This window comes from Etheostoma cragini, chromosome 17 (genome assembly GCF_013103735.1).
Source record: "Etheostoma cragini isolate CJK2018 chromosome 17, CSU_Ecrag_1.0, whole genome shotgun sequence".
NCBI classification, from domain to species: Eukaryota; Metazoa; Chordata; class Actinopteri; order Perciformes; family Percidae; genus Etheostoma; species Etheostoma cragini.
Genome location: NC_048423.1, coordinates 10276869 through 10299175, shown reverse-complemented (window position 1 = coordinate 10299175; position 22307 = coordinate 10276869). Strand labels below are relative to the sequence as shown.

General features: G+C 39.5%; 1 protein-coding gene and 1 long non-coding RNA gene across 28 annotated transcripts in view; both read left to right on the top strand.

The window, feature by feature from the left end:
- The window catches only part of kcnma1a (potassium large conductance calcium-activated channel, subfamily M, alpha member 1a), a 140880-nt gene that overhangs the window by 41851 nt on the left and 76722 nt on the right, over positions 1-22307 (top strand). The window lies entirely within an intron of this gene.
- Positions 803-21520, top strand: LOC117960553. Its single transcript, XR_004660177.1, has 3 exons — positions 803-813; positions 4419-4421; positions 21342-21520. It is a non-coding gene; the product is annotated as an uncharacterized LOC117960553 (long non-coding RNA).

Sequence of the window (22307 nt, the reverse complement as noted above, 5' to 3'; positions counted from 1 at the left end):
TAGTAAACATATGTTACCATGCTGACATGCTAAACAAAAATGGTGAATATAGTAAACCTAATGCATTCTACAGCAATTTTAGCACTGTCACTGTGAGCATGGTGGGGGCATGATTAAGTTGGCATTTAGTGCAAAGCAAAGTACAAGTACAGCCTTGTAGCATGGCTGTTGACATTTAGTCTTCTTATGAAAAGTATTATATATTTAGGTAACTTTTGCTTTGTTTTAATTTAAGCTCAATTCGGATGGTTGGAGCAAACCAGAAAAACACCTGAACCTTTTAGCCTTCATGTGTTTAAGACAGTTTTTTTTTAGGTGTTCTAAGAGATATTATAGTTATTATGTTAAGTGTATGACAAGTATGAGTACATGTGTTTGTTCATTTATGTAATGATAAATGTTAGTTTGGATGTTTTTATTGGTTTTGGTCTTTGATTTACTGCTACATGTCACTGGATTTAGTGGTTCAGCTGGGTGAAGGCTGCCCTGGCTTGCTTTTTCTGGGCTCCTGCCACATGAGAAACATAAGTCGTGCACTGAGCGGTGGAGGAGTGAAGAGGCAGGAGTAGGAGGGGATGAGAAGGAAAGCAGGGTGTCATAGGAGGGAAGACGAGCAACAGGGAGCCCTGCCATCAAGCTGCGTTGTTTCAACTTGTAGAAATTTACACACTGCTTTCTCACTTTGCAAGCAGACAGTGCTGCACATCTGAGCGTGCATGTTTAAATACAGGCAGGACTTACAGTATCATATTATCCAGAAAACAGCCCACTTCAAATTATGTCACGTAAATATAGGAGAAGAACGCTGACTTTGTGAAACAATAACAGCTACAGCTAGAGTTCCTTCGACTGATAAACCACAAAGCAGAGAAAAATACATTTGTGTGTGAAATATGCACCAGGGCTAAAGGAAGTACTTTGGATCACTTAATGGATTAAAGTACATCATTCAAACCATAGTGTGGTTCTAATTCAGTTTATTCCTTTGTTTCATTTAATTGATCAGCATCCCACTGCTTTTGAATTTGCAGCACACTAGGGAGAGTTTTACAACTCTGATATGGTTGGTCTCACTTTGTCCTCATGAATGATTTTTCCTTAAGCCTTGCTTTAGGCCCGTCATAACTCTGAGCCATTCTGCGGGATGACTCATCATTGCTTGTTCTTTTTTTCCGCATATCTATTAAGCTATCCAATTGCTACCTGTGCCTCTATTGCTAAAGAGCCAGTGAACTACACCCGTCTTCTTTCACTGCGGCCCCCGTGCCCTTGTCTGTCACACCCTCTCTCAAACTGTTTTGCAGAGGAAAAGGTCAAGACAGTAGATGTTCACTTATCTGGCTATCTGGCCTTCCCCTTATTACATCAAAGTCACCTGTGACTTACAAGGCAATGTGTTTGAGACACTGTGGCAACAGTACAGGTTGATTTGTTTCCTTTAATGTGGCCGAATAAAAATGACTCTGCACGTTCATTCTAAAAAATACTTGCAAATGAAATTATGCCTCTGTAACTAAAATTATTGTGTTTTTGTATTTTATAATTTGTTTCACATATTGTTTGTCTGGTGGCATTTCCCTTGGAGTGTGTCGTAAACAAATCCAAAATCACTTAGTTAATTACAACAAATCCACCGTAGCTTATAAAACTTTGTCTAAGCTAAAATATTGCCTTCCTTGAATCTGGGCAAAGTGACTGCTTATGCATTCTGTTTAGTTTTTGCAATATGATTATTTATGCTCTGCTGAAACCTCAGGCTGAGGAGTGAAATGAGATTACACTTTGAGTCGCATTAGAATGCAGGCCAGAGACAGACAGACAGACAGACAGACAGACAGACAGACAGACAGAGTGACAGACAGTTTGAGGCACACAGTCACAGAGCAATCAGTCAACATGCAAATAGGCAAATGGACAGGCAGAAAATTGCGTGCAGACAGAGAGAGACCTAAGTAGGCAGTTACGGAAGATGCAGACATTCTCATGTTTGTCATTTGGAGTCCCCTGTCACTTCAAAGAAACCACTTTCCCCATCTCATTTTTGTCATGGCTGCCTGGGATGGTCTCAGGGAGGAATGCTGAGGGACGCAGAGCCTCTGGGATGACGCACACCTAATGGATCCAAGCTTGCAGCATCAGATTGATCCAACCGCATCTAACACCGCTGCCACTGCCAGGCACATTTCTTAAAGCTTTACAAAAATAGGATTAGGGACAAAGGACATTACCAAGATTAGCAAAGAATGAAAATCCATTTGGTTGCAATACTACTGATTAAACAGGAGTTTTATTTTATATTTCCCTATAGATTCAGAAGTACAATATTGTAAAGCAAAAGAAGGACAACCTTTGTTTTTATACTTTATTTGGTAATCAAAGGGAAATTAGCATGAAACACCATTCTGTCAAGGCTGACGATTACATTCAGTATGTTTACTTTAAGCTCTTAAGTAATAAGGTTACAGTTTTCTTACTCCAGTAAGATGATTTCTTAACTGCCATATAAATGAGAGCCTGGAGACCAGGGAAAGTACTAGTGGAGCAGGTTCATGGAGGGAAAGGTAATTACTAATGACTTAGTGATCCAACCTCATATTTGGTAGCTTCCAGGGGTCTACATAAATGATTTCCACTAATGTCTCATCCTTGTCTACAAACTTATCTTGTCCTACACCTTGGCTACCTCAATGAGCTAACATCTGCCCTTAAGAAGTGCACGCTTTTGTTTAGCTACTTACCTACAGCACATTGAACACCTAATAGCGTGCAAATGCCGAAATAGATCACTAAATCAACTGGTACTTATTCCACAATAACTGCTAACAAAAAACTGCCTGTCTGTGGCTTGTGACCTATCTTTACATTGTGCCTCAGCGCCCTTGCTCTCTTAGCTGTCAGTCAGATTTTGCACCAGCTCACCCACTCACAGGCTTGAATGCTAAAGGATCATTTCTCCCATATCCCCAGACTTTTATTTCCTCCTCAACATGATTTTAGACTGCAAAAGGGGACAACTAATTGTGATTTTAGTTGGCGGTTCCATAGTAGGCTACAAGCAAACGATAAATCAGCATCTGCAATTGAATGATAGTAAATTAACCTGGAGGTTCCTGGAGAAAGAAACAAAATACCTCCCAGCTTCATGCTGTAGGTGTTGCTCTCTAACTCACTTTGTGCTCCGAGCTCCCTGGAGTGGGCTGAGCAATAAGTTTAATTTCCCAGTTGGGATTGATGAAGAATCCCATTTTTCTTGGTGCAGGCTTTATACGCTGCATGTCAATTGCTCTGTTGAGCAGGAACTGCCTCTTCTTCTGTCTCACCATTTATACATCAGCAGGTCTGAGTCACATAGAGAGATAGTGTGTGGGAGTGAAAGGATCATTGGAGATGGGGCTGACTGCATACCCACGTTTGGTTAAAGGGTGAACAGGTTATTATTGCAGCAACATCAGTGGTTGAAGATAGATGATATGATCCTGCAACTGAGTTAAGGAACAACAAATAGCAACTGTCACATAAGGTTTAATATTAATGGAAAACACCTCTCTACTGAGCTGTGCAGAGCCTCAGTAGGTGAAAAATTGCCAGTTTTCAATGTGTAGGCATTGCTAGATGCTTCTTATTTTAATTTTTTTATTGTTTTTTTGACCGTCCTATGACTCCTGTGACAGTATGAGGCCGGTCATAGATATGGTCTCGGGTTTGATCGGAATATGCTGTTGTCACTCGTGTCATGTTTGCACTTCAAATTGCTTATCAGAGGAGTCAGCACAGTGGGGACCATCTGGTAAGCTAGGTTTCAGATCTGTTTACCCCCACTAGGATTCTGTTTCCTGGAATGGGACGGCCATGCAGTGTCCCTAAAACACATCACCTCCACCAGCCGGCCGCTCACAGTTTCCATGAGATCATCAGGGGACATTCAAGGGTGATGTAGGAGTCACAGGAAGGGGGGGGGGGGTATTGTATGAGAGGGAAGGTGAAGGTAAGATATGGGGGAAAAGGGAATGAGAAGAAAGAAAAGCAAAAAAAAAAACAATTAGAATTGATCTTGATATAGATTTCAGCAGAGGCTTTTTTTGTTTGTTTCAATTTCAATATACTTGACTTGGTTTAATCATCTTTTGTTTAAGCATCTAACAACGTCTAGCTTTGCTTGTGAGTAAATCAGAGGAGCAGAGACATGTTTTGGCTTTGTTACTGAAGTTTTTTCATATTAGGAGCTACTGCAAGGTGCTAATTACATGGTTTGTAGGTCTGACTTTGCCTCTGGCCCTAAATTGCATCAGTATTGACTTCAAAGCCTCAATGCATCAAAGGACCAGAAGCAACAACTCCCCTCTCCTCTCCTCTCCTCGGACACCATTGAAACACATTTTGAATCGCTACAACACTATATTTGACTTCATGTACAAAAGCAAGTGCTTGCATGAGTAATGTGTACCATATGTAGGGCTATAAGAGTGCTTGTTTTCTCATTTTGATTATTATGTGTTACACAGCTGGCTGCACTTAATGTTGCGATCAGGCACAATCAAAGGGAAGGTATAGGGACAGATTACCTTTTCAGGGTAAATCAATACTAATGTGTAAAAGAATACCTTGACAGCTCCAACCAGGTTGAAAATGACTTGATTTGTTTATTCCATTTACTTAAATGTCTTTTGAAATTATTCTATTGATAGATTTACAGCAAACCAGAAGCAGGTGAGAGCTCCATTATGGGGCTACTTAGATGAAGTAATGAAAGCATAAAACTCCTTCTGACAGAGGGGCTAAAAGGGCCAGACTGTTCTAGCCTCTGAAGACTGAATGATGTCTTTGTTTTGTGATCCCCTTTTATTACTTTTCTGCAGCTGTATGTGTCTCCCTGGCATATTGCATTTACAGTTATTCCCACAAGTGGCATATCACCGTGGCAACATCATATCTCTTATTCGCAGGAATGAGCTTTGTGCCCTTGTCTGTCTCTCCACGATCCCTGGGTGCTTTTACGCTTTGTATCCACTTTTTAAATGAGCTTAAATTGCCTGATCACTCAAATTATAAATTACAGTGTTGTGGTTTTTATATTAAGGTGGCGGGAGGTATTTCAAAGACAGATCACATACAACCAAAACTATCTGCATGAGAAATATGTTATTTGTGATTTCAGACTGTCCATTAGTCTGAATGTTCAAGTGTTAAACCCCTCTAGTTGTTGTAGACACTATCACTCTCATCTGCCAGGAGCAAAGGACAAAACACTGTGTGACGTTAACATAGTGCCAAGCTATAAAGTCCACAGAGGGACTAGTTCATGGTAGATGGGACTGGGTTAACAAAACTTTATTCTTCAGTCAATGGTTACTTTTGACCATGACCAAGGTCCTTCCTTTTCCCTAAGTGAAATCAAGTGGTTTTTATCGTAATCATGATGATGAAGTTCTCCTGATTTTAGTAGCAATTGTAACCCAGACCACAATGTTTCCCTAACCTTAACCAGGTAGTTTTTTCATTAACCAAACCACAATGTTTTCCTTAACCTAACCAGGTTGTTTTTGTGCCTAACCAAATCTTGACCACAGCATTGTCAGAACATAAAACGGTTTCATTTTAAATTTACTACATCATCCGGTTGATAAATGCTATAATTTGTCTTCGGAGGGTATAGACCAACAAGCTATCTACCTACCTACCTACCTACCTACCTACCTACCTACCTACCTACCTACCTACCTACCTATCTATCTATCTATCTATCTATCTATCTATCTATCTATCTATCTATCTATCTATCTAATTTAAATACTCCTGTTCCAAAACTGTTTTGTGTCACAGTGACATTGGATTCTTAGATTTATTTACAGAGAAAGAATCATGAGGCATTGGGTTTTTTAACTATGTAGAGTTTGTCTAGGACAAATGAGGGCTATTTCACAAAACCAAAATAAGGGATTAAGCCGCGATGTTTGTTTCTAGTGGACCAATGCACCTTGAATTACTTTAGTTGATTAATAAGATCCTAATTGTACATTCCTCCCAAATTATAGTCTTAGTTCACTGAACCTATACCTATATTGTGTAGACAACTACATTCATATAACAACAGGGAGAGGACACCCCAATGGGTTGTGACCTTATATTTTGCTGGGGGGAAATAACTGATGAATATACTCATATGTACATTCATGTTTACAGTTTGCATGACATTTATTACTTATTTATCTTTATAACTTCTAGATTTTACAGTCCAATTCATTCAGTGTCTCCTTCAATGTCCATATATATAGTAGGAGGGAACAAAGAACATAATATATAAAGAAGGAAACTCAGCCATTGTCAAAAAACTAAACATATTCTAATCTAATGATAGTCTAAAAATATACATTTATTAACTACTGCTTTTAACTGAAAGCATTCAATAAGTCGCTTGTCATTTGCAAAAACGAACAATTTTACACTTTGCATTAAAAGTGAGCAGTGAAAGTTAATGACTTAGGAAATGTATATGTTAGCCCATGAGAGCAGGAGAAATCAGAGTGAGTGAGGGATATTCTATTGTTGTAGAAAATTGTCATGGTAAATTTCCTGAGTAACATTATCTTCTGCCTAATTTTAAGGCAAAGAGTTCAACGATTAATTTGTGCAAATGATTAGTAGCCTAATCCTTGACTGGTATGATTACGACGGTTATAATTCAGAGCAGTGATTAGTTAATGTATATTTTTAGACTGCTTACACATTCAGTTGGTCTGCGATCATCTGCCACGCTTTCTCTGGCTGTTTCATTGGAGTGGCCGTGTTTCCTTTTTATAAATAATGTGTTTCACGTTATCATACTTCCACAAGAAGCTTCTGCTCACTCTGTATAAAGTATGAACAATGCATATTCTCCATTTTAGCATTAGTAAATCTGTTATCGACCTCATGGTCTATTAAGGAAAGTTGTGAACGCGCATCTATCCAAATTACTTTTACAGATTAAAAAAGGTCAAGCCTCGCTTTATCGGTTATCCTGGATTTATAAATTCTGCTTTTTGTGAAACAGCCCCCAGGTGCCACTCCAAATAAGGTAACAAAGCCTCTTTCCAATTTAGGAAGAACAAAACTAAAGACTGGGTGTTGCAGTCACAGTTCCTATTTGGATTTATGGACACTTACAACAGTTGTGCCCCAAACCCCTTTCTAATTTAGGAACGTATAGCCTATGAAAGCGCTTGACATATGCGTGTACACAGCAGCTTTATGTAGCACTTTCAATCATACGTCAGAATGCAGCAGTGGATTGTAAAAAGCTTGTGACTGATATTAAAACGATAAAATCCTCAGTCTTAGGGGAGCCGTCTGCCTTCCAGGCAGCAGCAACTGAACTTTTCACTGACAAGTGTGGTGGATGTTAAATATTGATAAGGGTGTCAGTGCTAGTCGACAATCCATCAAACCGGCATACTATCATCAGAGGAAAGGTGAGAGGTGGAACTGATGGACACTGAAGTGAAGTTTGGCTCAATGCCTTCTTAATAAGGGTCAAGGCTCTGTGAGAAACAGAACAACATGTTAATTGACTTTATGTTTAGTCTACATGTAAGTTTGTATTAAAAATGGACTTTATGTAACGGAGAGAGTAAATTCCGATACTTAATGTTTCTTTTGGATTTGGATTAGCTATCATTTTGCCAGGGAGCCTATTAATTATCTACTGAATGAATAACTGTATGAGTTAAGTGGAATTAATAATGTATACCCCAAAAGGCAAAGAAACTGACACCATTGGCAAATTATCGTTCTGTTCTTCTCCTCTGCCATATCTCAAACTACGAAAGCATACCAAGGGCCTGGGAAGCAGGACTGAAATTGAATATAAAATATGCTGGCTTTGTTTTCAATATTATAAGAGAGACCTCAGCTCTTCACAGTGGGCTTGTTTAGTGAAAGCAACTGCCAGCAAGTGTTTACCGTGTCACCTTTGCCCCTCCTGCTGATGGGTGAAGGTATTGTGTTAAGGTCATTCATCGCAGGTTCCAGGCATCCGCCCACCTTATTGACTGAGCCAGACAGCTGTGTGTAGGGTTTGATCTGATGTGGCAGAGAGCAAACAGAGGAGGGATACACTGAGATGCTCTACACTTTACACATAAACTGTCAACAAAAACAGAATGCTAATTTATATTTCCTGCTCAGCGGCTCCCAGTCTCTTTCACCTTGCTGTGAGCAAGATCTCTAGCTTATCAGGAGCCACTACATTGTTAGCGAGCAAAAGTGGGCTTTGGCACGGATGATAAACTTCTCATTAACCTTGAGGAAATTAAACAAAACTCTGATTTAATTAGATAGAGATCATGTTGCCCCTGCGTCTCCGCCGAGATGAAGCCTTCGCACCAGAAGGGGGGATCTCATGGCGATGTATTATATAAGTGCCGTTTGAAGAAAGAAAACATGAAGTGGTCCAGCAATATGGTTTTATCATTCAGATGGTTGTCGATCAATTTGCTTTATTGCAAAGGGAAGATGAAGCTTTTAATTTCATATTTGGCAGTACCTGGTTGTTCCTCTGGATGCCAAATGCAGAATGACATTATTTGGAGAAGGATGAAAGGTTCTGCTGAATTCTGCAATAGGCATCAGACAAAGTAATTGCTCTGCATGCATTGTAATAGATGGTGTTGGTGTGATAACGTTATGGTGTTATTAACTATGGCAGGGATGATTTATACTTTGATTAAAGGCACATAATGGAATTGTGAGTCAGTACCCGGTGCCTGGACAACATTGTAGTGACCTGAATACATTATGACCTGCAGAGCAGATGGAGAATAAGCCACTTAAAGACAACCTTTTAGTATTCACACAGCAAACTTCCCTTCCTTCCCACTTTCTCACTGTAGATATAATGGTCATTTTTCATTGTTCTGGTGGGAAATTGTAGCAGTTATGTAAATGTCAAGCTGGCTATTGGTGGATACATGGCACAATTACCTTCCCAACAATTTTCTTTCTTGTGCTTTCCAATAAATCACCGCATCTACAACATTTATGCAGCCACACTCTCTAAGTTAAAATAAAACAGCCGTAAAGGCACGAGTCAATAGCAGCATGGGTTGCAGCAACAAGTAATGGTGCCCCTCAACTGCTCCCCACGAAAACAGGATAATTCCCTGCAGATCTGTGTTTCATCACAGGTTAGTTTGTGAACAAACAGCCAATAGGAACAGCCCCTTTCAGTGTCAGGCTAAAAGGATACAATGCAAGGCAGAAGTCTGGGGAGAGGTCTTATGGGAGATCAAGTGTTTTCCACCTTTGTGTAAGGGGAAGAGTAGAGGACATTTTAAGGATTCAGCATGATGCAACTAAGCAAGGGTGCCTGAATTAAGAATGTTCAGTAGTTTAAGACTATATATTACTGAACTGTATTAATGAATTAGCAGCAGTTATCTAAAACAAATGAACAAACTATACCCGCTATATAGTATTGTAATGTAATGTTGACATATTTATTTGCATCGATGCTTAAAGCTGTAGTGCGTAGCTTCTGTCTTCCCCATCAGGAATTCTAAGTAATGACAACAATTCTGTCGTGCATCCATATGACACAAGTCTTCCGTGAACGCGCTTCACCCCCACCCCTCCTCCACACAGCTGCTACACAGTCAAGGAGGGAAGGGAGGATAAAATAACACGATGAACTCTTCAGAAGAGTTAATTGTCTTTAAATGCTCTTCTGCGCGTGAAGGTTGCCGAAAAACACCAGTTTCTGAACATAGCCATACTGAGAAATACAGAGAAAGTTCTGTGGAGCTGATAGTCTTAATTAGCTTTGTATCAACTCATTTGGCAATGGCTTGAAAGTATTGGACGTTCATTATTACAAAAAGTTACGCACTAAAGCTTTAAAGTTTAATATAACAATATACAGAATTTGTGTATCATGGTCCTGTTTCCACCATGAATTGTTGATGGCCCAGGACCATTGGGACCTTTACCATGGCCAGTTAATTGGTTAGGCAGTGGTCCAAAGGGTCATTGTTTTGACTCCAAAATACTTGACACCGAATTGGCTGATTTCCCCAAAAAGGCTGGATCACCATAACATGTCCATAAACAAGTGTAGCCTCCTCCTACTAGAATTAGAAGTGCAGCAAAAAAAATCATATGTAACCTAATCTAGTTACTTTCTCCAGAAAATAGAAACACTACATGCAATTTAGAACAAAGGGAATTTAGTGGTGGGTACTTGAAAATGTTAAATGAAACAATACACGGTTACTTCCCAGGTCCATAATTCATCTGGGAAGTAACAGTTTGCTAAACTGGAAAATTGTCAAGCAATGGTTTGTAATGATGATGACTTTGAGTAAGGCATATCAGGCTGGTTAATTTCTTAAAGGCCCTGACAGTAACTGCAACAACACATTTACTGCCCAAGGCAAGAACTGTGGATGTTGTGAAAATGTTCAACAACCCCCTATTTTGGTGGATTTGTATATTGGAGAGTTGGATTAATGGTGAGACTCATCAGCCTCAGCCCCAAAATGTTTTATTTTTACATCATTTACACATAAGGGCTCAAGAACAATACATGTAACTAGGGCACATCCATATTTAGAATTTTATCTGGATTGTAAATACATTTTTTTTTTTTTTTTACAATCAGTTCTTCTTCCTTTAGAAGAACAATCAGAATATGTATTAGCCCAGTCTCATGGCAGTTTGTGAAATGTTGACGTTATTTAATCTGTTAATCCGTGTGCAGGGACACAATTTCCTTGTTTTTTTTCATGGTGGTGTACACGCATGTTAAACTAATGTATTTCAATGGGAAGCATCTTTTGTTATAACTGCACAATTACTGTAGCGAGTAGTATTGAAAACCTGAAAATCCGCGTAAGGAAGTTGGTCGGTATGGTGGTTGGGTCAAACAACACAGGACCTTCACCCTGAAGACAGGGGATAGGGTCTTGCGTTCGGCAGTTCCTTTCCCCGTTGTTCTTTTTTCTAACCACAACCTTCCCATTTTTGTAGCGTGTCCCGCGTGTGGCGGCCAGTCATGTTGTCACCAGCATGTGCCATTTCATTTCGCAGTTGTTTTGTCCCCCAAAGCAACCCAGTGTCATGACAGTTGTCCCAGCCTTTGGCCACCACAAAATCGAGAAAAGGGTGCCCCTGTTGCATCCCCAAAGACTGCAGATCTTGTCCCATAGGCCGTTGCTAATTTTGTGGTGACCACCACGAAATAAACGGAAAAAAAGTGTGTCCCTATTGACGAATCAATAGGTCAAAATAACTTAAATAATTCAATAAAATTCTCCAATATATATATATGACTCAAAAATATATATACATTTATTTATATATATATATAAAAATAAATGTATATATATTTTTGAGAATTGTATTGCCTTTTTCAAAATTGGCCCTGGGTGCTGTCCTTGTCATGTTTGACCTACACTCATGAGGCAGTGGCTCAGTTGTTGGCAGTGACACACTAGATACCCTGAGGCATGGGGACAAGTTTGTGGACCTGTGATATCCTGCAGGGAAAAGCCACACTTTACCCAGAGTTCCTCTGTCTATGGTGTTATGTCGCAGAAAGCCTCCACTGAATGTTAAATCTTTCATACATGACTTACTGAGTTTTCATCGCTGGAACAGCTGAACAGTCACACTTCACTTAAAAAATAATGTTGCCCTCCAGCCACCGGACTTATGCATAATGGGCATTATGGCAACTCAGTGCAGTGGCATCAGCTTTATGTAAAGTCCAAATTTCAAGTTCTGGACATATACTGCAATTTTCAAAATGAACCATTTAAAAGCTCATGTGTTGGATCTTAGGTGGAGAATGGATATGAGTTGAAGAATTTCCCCTCTGCAAGCTGGTCATAGGCATTCTCTCCTCTTCTATGTGCTTTCACAATGCCAGTGGAGATCCTCCTTTCTGTCTCAAGGACAAACACACAGTTACAAAGGTTGAACACATACACCCTTGACATACGCACACAAGGTAAAGACACGTGCACAGACGCGTACACGGTGTGGCATTTAAGCTCTTGCTGTGCCTTAGAGGACATGCTCTAATATTCTCCATCCCTCCACTCTTCTTTCCCTTCAGCTGCTCTCTTGCTCTCATTCTGTCTCTGCCATTTCCTGCGCTCCTCATGCTTCTCATGTCCCACGGGAGAACTATCTCTAATAGTATCTTTACCCTCCATCTCCTGTCATCATCACGTCCTCCTTTTGTTTCTCCTAGCTCCTTCTCTCCATCTCCTTTGTCCTTTTGGAATCTTCTGTGAACATTCAAGGTCATGGTCCCACTGTGCGTCTCTTGGATAGGCTGCCCAAGATGCTGTAGAGGGTCACCTGTCCTTCTAGTATCTAGAGCACACCGTACATCTCACAAGGTCCCCCTCTGTTAGGACGGTTTAATTCAGCAGTGTCTCTTGTTGTGCAGAAGCAAAAATAGCCTCTTTCCATTAATGATGCCCAAGACAAAACTTTAAAAGTAGATTTATCAGAGAGGTTGTCCTGTCCGTCTGTAACAGATTACCACAGGCCTCCTCTTCATCTCTCATGGACAGATGCTCATTTGAGTAGCTGTCATCCTGTCAGACCTGAGAGGCTTACCTTCACACAGACCCTCTCCTACGTAAATCACTGTTTCTATTGCCTAAGTGTAACAATATCAATATCTGTCTCATAAAGGCCACAAGGGTGAAATGCAGCCAATTCCAGGGGTACAACATATGTGGATGTGTTTTGATTTATGAGACTGCATTTATTTTCAGAGATAATATTATAAACATTGTGGGGGCCTGCCAGTTTATATATAGTCATGTCTTGTTCTGTAAGATGAAATAATGCACTGTATGCTGTCTGAACAGTTAAGTCTCACTACTTAACAAATGGAAGCAATTCAATTGGCCTTAGCTATGTTTCTTAAACCTCTTTATGTGTTTCTTTACAAGTACTTACATAAGAGCTCCAACTAATGATTATTTTCATTATTGATTAATATGATAATTGTTTTCTTTTTAACTATTTAAATAATCCTTTGATCTACAAAATGTTGTAGAAAATATTATCTTGCAGTGCAGCCAAGTTAGCTCCTGCACACATTGCAAGATAGGAGAAAAAAACACTATGGATTGTTTACATTTCTTTGAACCAATCACAATCGTCTTAGGTGGCGCTCAACTCAGGACTCAGCGACGCTGGCTCTGCAAAATGGTCTTAGGAAGGAATTTGTTTTAGTGAAACATTTGCACCCTGCTAAAGTTAAGTGTTAACACAATACAGTAACATAAGCTATTTAAATTAGCTGGATACAGCCTAAATAGAATTTGCTCTTACCAGTGCATCACTCTGTCTAGCGTTGTTACTTTGTCCACAGCAATCGTGCAATCCTGCACAATCTGTCCTAAAATTTCCCAGCATTAGTAAATGGCATAATGTTAAACATATTATTTGTAAATAAAAATATCTTTTATTTGTAATGCACTTTAAATTTAAGCAAATCTGAAAGTGCTACATAGATGTGCCAAGGAGAAAAAAGCTTTAAAGCTAAAAGAAACAACAAAGCGACAAGGAAAGGGTTAAGAAATCGGCCAAAGCTCTGCTGAAAAAGTGTCTTAAGGCCGCGTTTAAAAGCATCCACAGTCTGTGGTGTCCTCAGGTGGTTGGTGAGAGCATTCCACAGCCTGGGAGCGGCTGAGTAAAATGCCCGATTGTCCATTTTATAGAGCTTGGGTCCTGGGGAGTTTTATGAGATATGCTTAACCAGAGCGGTGGGAACGTGTGGAACGAGGAGTTCCTTGAGGTAGAGGGGAGTGAGATGGTCCTCTCACCAGGATGGGGGTGAGAGGGTCATGTTTGCACACCCTCATTAAGATCCTGGCAGCAATATTCTGAATGTACAGCAGCTTCAGGAGGCTTTTCCCAGATATCCTAATGAGGAGTGCATTGCAGTAGTCAAGCCTGCAAGAGACAAAGGCATGGACAAGCTTTCAGGCATCTGGCAGAGAGATGGATCCGTGCGTCTCACCTCCTGTATGCCATGGATGTCTGAGCCTCCGCAACTACAGACTCACAGATACTATTGCATTTTCCTGTGCCAATCTTTTAGTTGCACCGTGATTAAGATATTTCCTCCATGGTAAATACAGAGGATGACTGAAAATATTTTCTAAGTGGGTTTTCATTCATTTTCCTGTCCACAGTTATTAGTGTGACATATGTGAAATATTATCCACATAGATGATCAGACTTTTAAGAAATATCAGTGGATATAATTATGTTTTTTCATAGACAACGCCACAGACACACCTTTGCCGGTAAGTAAAGTGGAAACGTTATTTTGCAATATTTGGTGATTTTCTGCACTTTTCAGTTAAATTTTGCCACGTTACAGAGCCAGAAAAGACTTTGCGAACGGCGCTTCTCACATCAAGTTAAGTTTTTATACATCACAAAGTGTGAAAAACAGCGTATGTATGCTTTTCATGCTTACGCAACGTTTAAACATGAGGCCCATGCAAACCAACACATTAACAAGGGATGTCTGCTTGTTGTTGGTTTGCACCTGTCCCATTGAGGTTGCCAAAGTTTATTTAAATGCAGTCAGTTCTCTGAAAGTGTTACATTTCACACCATGTTTGTATTTCAACACATCAGGCATAGTCCCAGTAGTATCGCCTTTTAAGTTGAGCTGATTCAAATAAATGAAAAGGATTCACACAATCTTTGTATAGACAAAGTTGCCTTTTTTGCTTTAAAGATCTGCTCACTGAATCTGGATTGGCTCAATGCAGTCTCTGTCTGCAGAAATATTTCATCATTTTCCAGATCATTCCATTAACACACTATCCCAAAGACTTTGCTTTGATGCAGGTAAATCAATGCCTCTTGCATTAGAAAGGAAAGTAGTTAGTGGTACCTGCCACAGTTGTCATGGCTGATAGGGTCAGGAAGAGAGCTACAGGAAGTTAATGTAGTGCAGGGACATGAGAGAGTGGGACGTGGCTTCTGTAATGCTCAGAGCAATCACTAGTCAGGATATCAGCACCAGTGTTGACACTGAACATCTATGATTTTAAGGTTTCTACAGAATTAAGACATTTTCACACTTGCATTTCCACACATGGCCATTTGTCGGAAAATGCTTGTGATGGTCATCTGTGATTTTATCACATTGTTTGTAACTGAAGAAGAAAAATAATGTACGTTTAAAAATCTAAATGTTGGGCTGGCCTCAAGCTCACCCAGTTAGAGCGTGCGCCCCATGTGGGCTGAGTCTTGCAGCGGCCTGAGTTCGAATCCAACCTGCGGTCTTTTGCTGCATGTCATCCCGTCTTTCTCTCCCTCTTTCCTGTCTTTCCACTGTCACTGTTGAATAAAGGGAACAGCCCCAAAAAATAAAAATAAATTCTAAATATCTTTTACCTCAATAGGTACATGTTGTATAGGTTAATTTGTTTGTGAAACAGAGCCCTAACTGCACAATGAACAATGAGAAATTTGAATGAATGGTAAAGGTGATTCTTGAAGCAAAGGGTAACGTTTGTACCCAGAGATGGCCACTGCAAAATCTTGGATGGGAACACAAAGAAGCTGACTGTGGGAGTGTTGGGCAGAAGAAGATATTAACAGAGCAAAAAGAGACAGGACTGTATTACAACTGTGGAGCTTATTTTGCCTTCTCCACTCTGACAAATCAGATATCAAATATCAATTACCTTCTTTTCTCCTAAAAATAGGCTTGCATGTTCAGTAGCCACTGAAAAGAAATAAAGACACTTTAGATGTATCAGGCCATCTTCACTTGTCTAAGTGCCCAGCAATACAGACATAGTCAAAACACATTTTGTTACAGGAGAATACGTCATGTAGTAATTATATCCTACATCTTATTTCTCCTTCTTTTTTGGATCCTACATTCTTCCCCAATACAGTTTACTTAAATTGACTGTGACTCGACAGTGTATTTGGATGATGAAAACAACTCCGACGCACATCAGTGCGCAACTTACACAGGATTTAGCTTGTATCCTGCCTACTTTTGTCCTTTGCTCCTCTCATTATTTATTTATGATTTGAAGTCTGTGTATAATTGGCACTGTTCTGTTGACAGTCAAATTACTAAATGATTGTGCTTAGGGATGCACCAATACTGATGCCAGTATCGTGTATCTGACCGATGCACTGTGCATGTACTTGTAATTGCAGTCTTAAAATTACTCCGATACTACACAGAGAGAGAGAGAGAGAGAGAGAGAGAGAGAGAGAGAGAGAGAGAGAAAGAGAGAAAGAAAGAGAAGCGGTGTTAGCCTAATGTCTATCATCATCTCATCATAAACATGAAGAAAGCAATATTTCAATCTGCTCTGTCTGCATCCGGTTTCTACACAGCGCTGTTTTAACAACCAGTGCAACTCTGTAATAACTGTAATAATTTTTTTCTATTCACAAACAGGCTGAAAGGAAAGCTCTCTGTGTGTTGTCTAACTGTTTTAACTCTAAATTTGGGCAAAAACTTAGCTACTGGCGAAAAACAAACCATCCTCCCCACTGGATCGGTAAATCCACACGGGTGCTTAATATGCACGTGAATGACGTTATTGGACTTTGCCTTCATTCTTTCTAAACTTCTCTCAGTATTTTGATATTAGGGATGTATTGCATTGAGACTAGCCTGGGGAAATGTCCATATATATATATATATATGTATATATATATATATATATATATATGTATATATTAGAGCAGGCCAAAATCATCTGTGTGTATGAAAACACCCTTGGACCCCAGAGGGAATATTAAGTACCCAAATGTAAGTACTTGTACTTGATCTTAAAAAATTTATTTGTTAATTGCTAATTGTGCTTGTCTATTTTATTAATAAATATAGGGATTATTTTGATTATTTGAATTGTATTAGCATTTAATTAGCATTCAATTAGCATTCATGTAATTGGAAACTTTGTTCAGAGGTTACCTATAAGTAGACAGAGCCTCACACATTCTAAAGTAGACCTACTCTAATAGCTTTGGAAGGAATTGTGTTGGGTCAAGAGTTTCTTGGAACAAAAGCTCTAAAATCTTAACTAAAGCTGTCTATTTTGGTACTACTTGTCCAACTGATAAGAATCCCCTTGTATGAATTGGTATGCCTGTGTACATCTGTTCAGTCACACGGTGAGAATCAGGAGTCTGTGTGACTGGAATACAGAGTGTGTTTTTTTGACAGAATGTCAGATCACACATAGACTTGCAGAGCCTATCTAGAGCCCCCTGCCATTTGAAGCTGAGGGAAAGGGGAGATCACGATGCGTGCTGATGTATGGATGAATGCCATCAAAGTTTAATGAAGGTTTCATTTGCTGACATTCCTCCAGAGAGGCTCACTCTCCCCTCTTGCAGTGACATGCAATTCTTTTTCCTTTTTTGTCTGAATGTGCATGGACGCTAGACCCTTGATAATATAGGAGTAGTTATGAAAGCAAACACTTTGAATGGATGTAAATGTTTTCTCTGCAGTGCAAACAATTACAATTTCATGAGTTAGGCCATGGTATAGAGTTGCATTTGGTGTCTTTTTCATATGAAGGAATATACTGACTGCTGATTTTTTTTCATTTGTTTGAAACACGCAAATGTATGTTTAGAGATTAAGCCAAAGGAAAGCCCAAACAGTACGCTGGTTTAGCCAAAGCTTTCCTTGGCTATGGATCTCGGAAATCCTTGCTGGCTGAGGCTTGAATCGGGCAATATGGAACTCCTCTTCCTGGCTAACCCAGGGAGCCAGGCTGGATTAAGGAACAAGCTTATCCTGATGCCACACAGTACTGACGGGCATTGTTGACTCCCTACCAAGGATTCCCACCTATGCAATCTTAGGGAACCCTTGAGGATTCATAGAAAGTATTTATTTCGGTTTGACAGAAAGAAAACCTAAAGAAAATGTTCTAGTTCAGATTTCTCACCTAACTACACTATCTGCCAAGATATTTGTTTCCCTGCCTTTGATCTCAACCTCTAGAAGCTTTCCAATAATAGCAGGCAAATCTTGAGCTGCCTCATTAGCCCTAGTCTTTGGATATTATTAATTTAAAGTGTTTTTTATATTTATAAATGACTAAAATAGCTTCAGATTCAGAACTTTTCTCCATATACTATGGGCTTTAAGGAATATATGTGAACAGTGAATTGATTTTAAACCTGTAAGGGTTGATTAGATGTACAATAAAATGGAATATAAACCGTTGCCTACTTGTACTCTAAGACATGACACCAATCTTTCACTCAGTAGTTGAGATGACTAAAAGAACAAAAATTATTATTGAGCCCTTTGACCTCTTCAACATTAAATTATAGATCAACTTTATTTTGTAATGTGTATCAAGTTACTGTAGGTATCCCTTTATCATTTTATAAATGTCTATTACATATTGAATTGAATTAACAAAATGTGTTGCTTTGAACTTTAGTCCAGAATGACAAATCTGACACCCCTATGAGCTGAACCATTTCATTTCAAAATTGTAAGAAATCAAAACTAATTGATTTCATGACGTTACAACGCTATGGTTATAGTTTGTTTAAGAAGTTGGATACAAACAGCACCGTCCTGGGACAAAGTCCCATGTATTGTATCCACCTTGATTTATGCATGTAGACAGAAAGCTGCGTTTTCAGGCCTCTCTTGACCTAACAGGGAGTCCTGTCCTCCCTCTTGATTGCTTTCAACTGAAATACAGAGGAGATGGCAGGCTTTGAGTCACTGCTTTCATGACCTGGGAAGATGGCCTTAATGTGAAGCGATTATTCCGTACGTTGTCAGGCCACATCCCCTGTCTGTGAGAGTTTGCTTTCTCCTTGTCACTGGGTGCACTTAAGAGACAGAGGTAGTCGTTAGACAGGATCCCTGTTGGAAGAGGAAGTTGTGTGCAAAATTCTGGCTCAGTTTAAGGGCACTCCATATTGCTTCCACTGGCAAGCCGTGATTAGCTCTCTCGAAAGTCTTTAGACTGCCAAATGAACTGAGAGCATCAGACTTGCACGGTGTTTATACATGTAACTTAGTGTTATTATGTGTAAACGGTGTCATGTGAGAGTTGCCACTTTTAGCCCACTTGCAGTACTGGAACTTGAAACCTGCAGAAAAGTGCACCACACATAAACACACTGAATGATTTTGCTGGCCTCTTTTACACTTCTTTTAGTGTCCCTGCTAAAGTGCACATCGAAAAAAAAAAAGATCTGCCAGATTTAGCTTTGCACTTTAAATATAGAAAGGGATACACCGATGAAAACCTACACGGCTCTAACGATAAAACATAGATTGCATCTGAATGCTGCTCCTCTGACATGATGATGGCCAGTTTGTTGACTGTGACTCACTCATGCCATCTTATCACATGTGAATCATGAAATCTGCTTATAAACAGCCTCATTAAGTCCTTTAAAACTACAACAGATACAGCCAAAGCTATACTTAGCAATCGTTTTTTTAATTTCTCACTTTCTTTTGTAAGCGGAGGGAATGCCCCTCTACCATTACCATTCTTGTGGGTTTCCCCACTTTGATTACTTCGCTACTGATTTGCAGTGGCAATTGCTTTGTTTGTTGTCTTTGGTAGATTGTGGGTTTAAGGTTGACAAATAGCCCTCGTACACATTGTGTGTGTCGAGAGAGAGTGTGTGATAGAGAAAGAAAGGGTGGGGGGATGGGGTAGAGTGGTGGACCGGCTTTCACAGCTGAATAATTGGGTCAGTTTAAGATGATGACGCTTCTTATCTCCTCAGCTCATCGTTGGGTGTTCACTTTTTACTGCTCAGCTTTTCAACAACCAACCACTTTTCAGCCGTAATTCTCCCTTTCTCCTTCTCCACCCATATGACCCTGCTCCTTTTTACATACTGTAGAAGGTCAAACTAGCTCATATGAAATGTCATTGTAAATGCATATATGTGTACTGTACATGCATTTAAGCAAAATGCTTGAAATGGTGCTGACAGTGTCAAGTTTCAAAGAAAAATGCATATTTTGTTGGTGTTCAAGACTCCTTAGATGTGCAGATGTCCACTCATCTTGTAGAATCTGGTTGTAACAAAACAAATAAACTACTCTCTCTGCAGCATTGAAAAACTACCTAGCAATTTAGCATTCCAGTGCTATGATATTGTCGGGCTTATAGCTTAACACATGATCGATTCAGCAACAGAATTTAGAACCTATTCTATGGATTCTTCTACCTTTTCAAAACTTGTTTAAAACCTGTTTATATTTCCCACAATGCAACATCAACCACATATTCTTTGTTTGAAAATGTATCAACTCACTTGAAAAAGAGATGATGCCATCTTGTGAGAAAAATACATATTTTAATTCCTGTACGGAGAGGGAGTTGTTTGGATCAGATACTGCCTTCCAGTCAACTAATACCCGTCCTAATCATACCAGTTGAGTGATTTTCATTCAAAAACCCTAACGTTCATATCATATCATCAATCGTAGAGTTTCAGCTTGAGCCTTCTACCCGTGTCTTTTGTGTGGAGCATCATTGATGTATTTGCCTTGTAAGGTTATTCCAACCCTGGACCCAACTCTATGATCAGGATTGCCATTGTCCTCCATTCAAGCAGCAAACCATTAAAAATGCAAGGGTATGGGGATATTTACGTAATACTTCAGTCACAATGCATTGGATCAATCCAAAGGACCATCCCATGAAAGTAATCAAGCCTCTATCATCAATAATGAATGGCACAATCAGCGGGGACAGTGGGTTCCTATTGTGAAATGGCTGAATGGGAGAAATAATTGCAAGGGAGGAATCATTGTGAATGCTACGTTGGTCAGCTGTTGCAAAGATGATGATTTTGACACAAGTTTACAATGTTGATGGGACAATCTGTTGGCTGAAGGGGGTTATTGTGTTTTTTTACCATGTTGTGGAACAAGAGAAAGCTGTCATTTAATACTAGTAGACAATAGTGTTTCCCTAGGTTTGTGGAAGACTAAGGTGCACGTATGTTGCAGGGGGCTTTAGGGGTCCGCTCTAAAGATTTTTTAGAAATACTATTTGACATCATTTTGGACCATTATTATTTCAGTATCTGTGCGTGAGACATTGGAAAAGCTAAAGAAGTCCAATGGGGACCAACTACAATCATTAGATATGAGAAAAGTCCTTCAGTTACATTTATTTGGTTTAGGTGATGCCCAAGACTGCTTTGGTGCTGCGCCAAATGTTACGTGTCCACTGGCAAGTGTCATTTCCACGCTTCCCATTCATTGTTTTTGTGAGCAGCCAAGCAATGCAATCTGTTGGCATTGCAGTGAATTTCGAGAAGTGAGGCCTTAGGTTGCCTGCTCCTCATTTGCATAAAGTTGAGTTCCAGGATACTTTATGCAAATCAGGGGTGTCAACTTGCCGTCTCTCGAAAACTCTGGAAATTCTGTTAGACTGACGGTTGTTGATCTATAAATGAAGACAGATTTAGCAACTGCATGGCTTATTTCTCACATAAAATGTTTTCAGAAACACATAGCATTGAAACATTTGCGTAAAATAATCCAAAATTTCCAAATGTGCCGCCATGGCCTGTTTTGAAATTGTAGGAGGTTGTAGGAGGGTGTAGCCTGTTTTCTTTTCTTGTCAGTGGTCATTAAAGAGTAATTGCCCATCAAGCCTCCAATGCTGGGAAGCGGAGTGATCCCTTTCATCAAAAAATGCCTATGTACTTACCATTGGCCTTATAATGGTAGGGAAAACCCTTTAAAAATAAGCCTAATTTATCTACATGAACTGGACTAAATTAAAAAAAAAAAAAAGTGTTTTGTCTATGTTATACAGTCCTCTATAGTGAAATTAGTTTTTATAAATAATTGCGTTCCTATGTATTCTATCTACATTTTGTGTAATTTAATATAATCTAGTATTGATTTATCTTTTTGGCATTTTTTTTGCAGTTCTATGAAATCAAGTGAGAGCCAGCAATAGCCTGTTCTAATTGCACTCATTTGTTTTTTTTGGTTAATTCTTTTAAACAACATTTTGTTGAAAGAATCTCTACAAGATTAAACAAATATTTTAGATGCAGGGTTCAGGTGTTGCTTCTACTATCAGGTGCCCTACCTTACTTTACCTTACCAGTCATGTAAAGTCACTTAAACACTTTACAGACCACAGTCCAGCTGGATCACATTCTCACACAATGCAAGCTTTGACTCAGGGTAGAAGTTAAGGTATGCATGTCAACACTTGATAACTGTCTTCCCCTCTAAGCACTTCCTCTCAACACCTCAACACATTGTTGCTGCCCTTGTG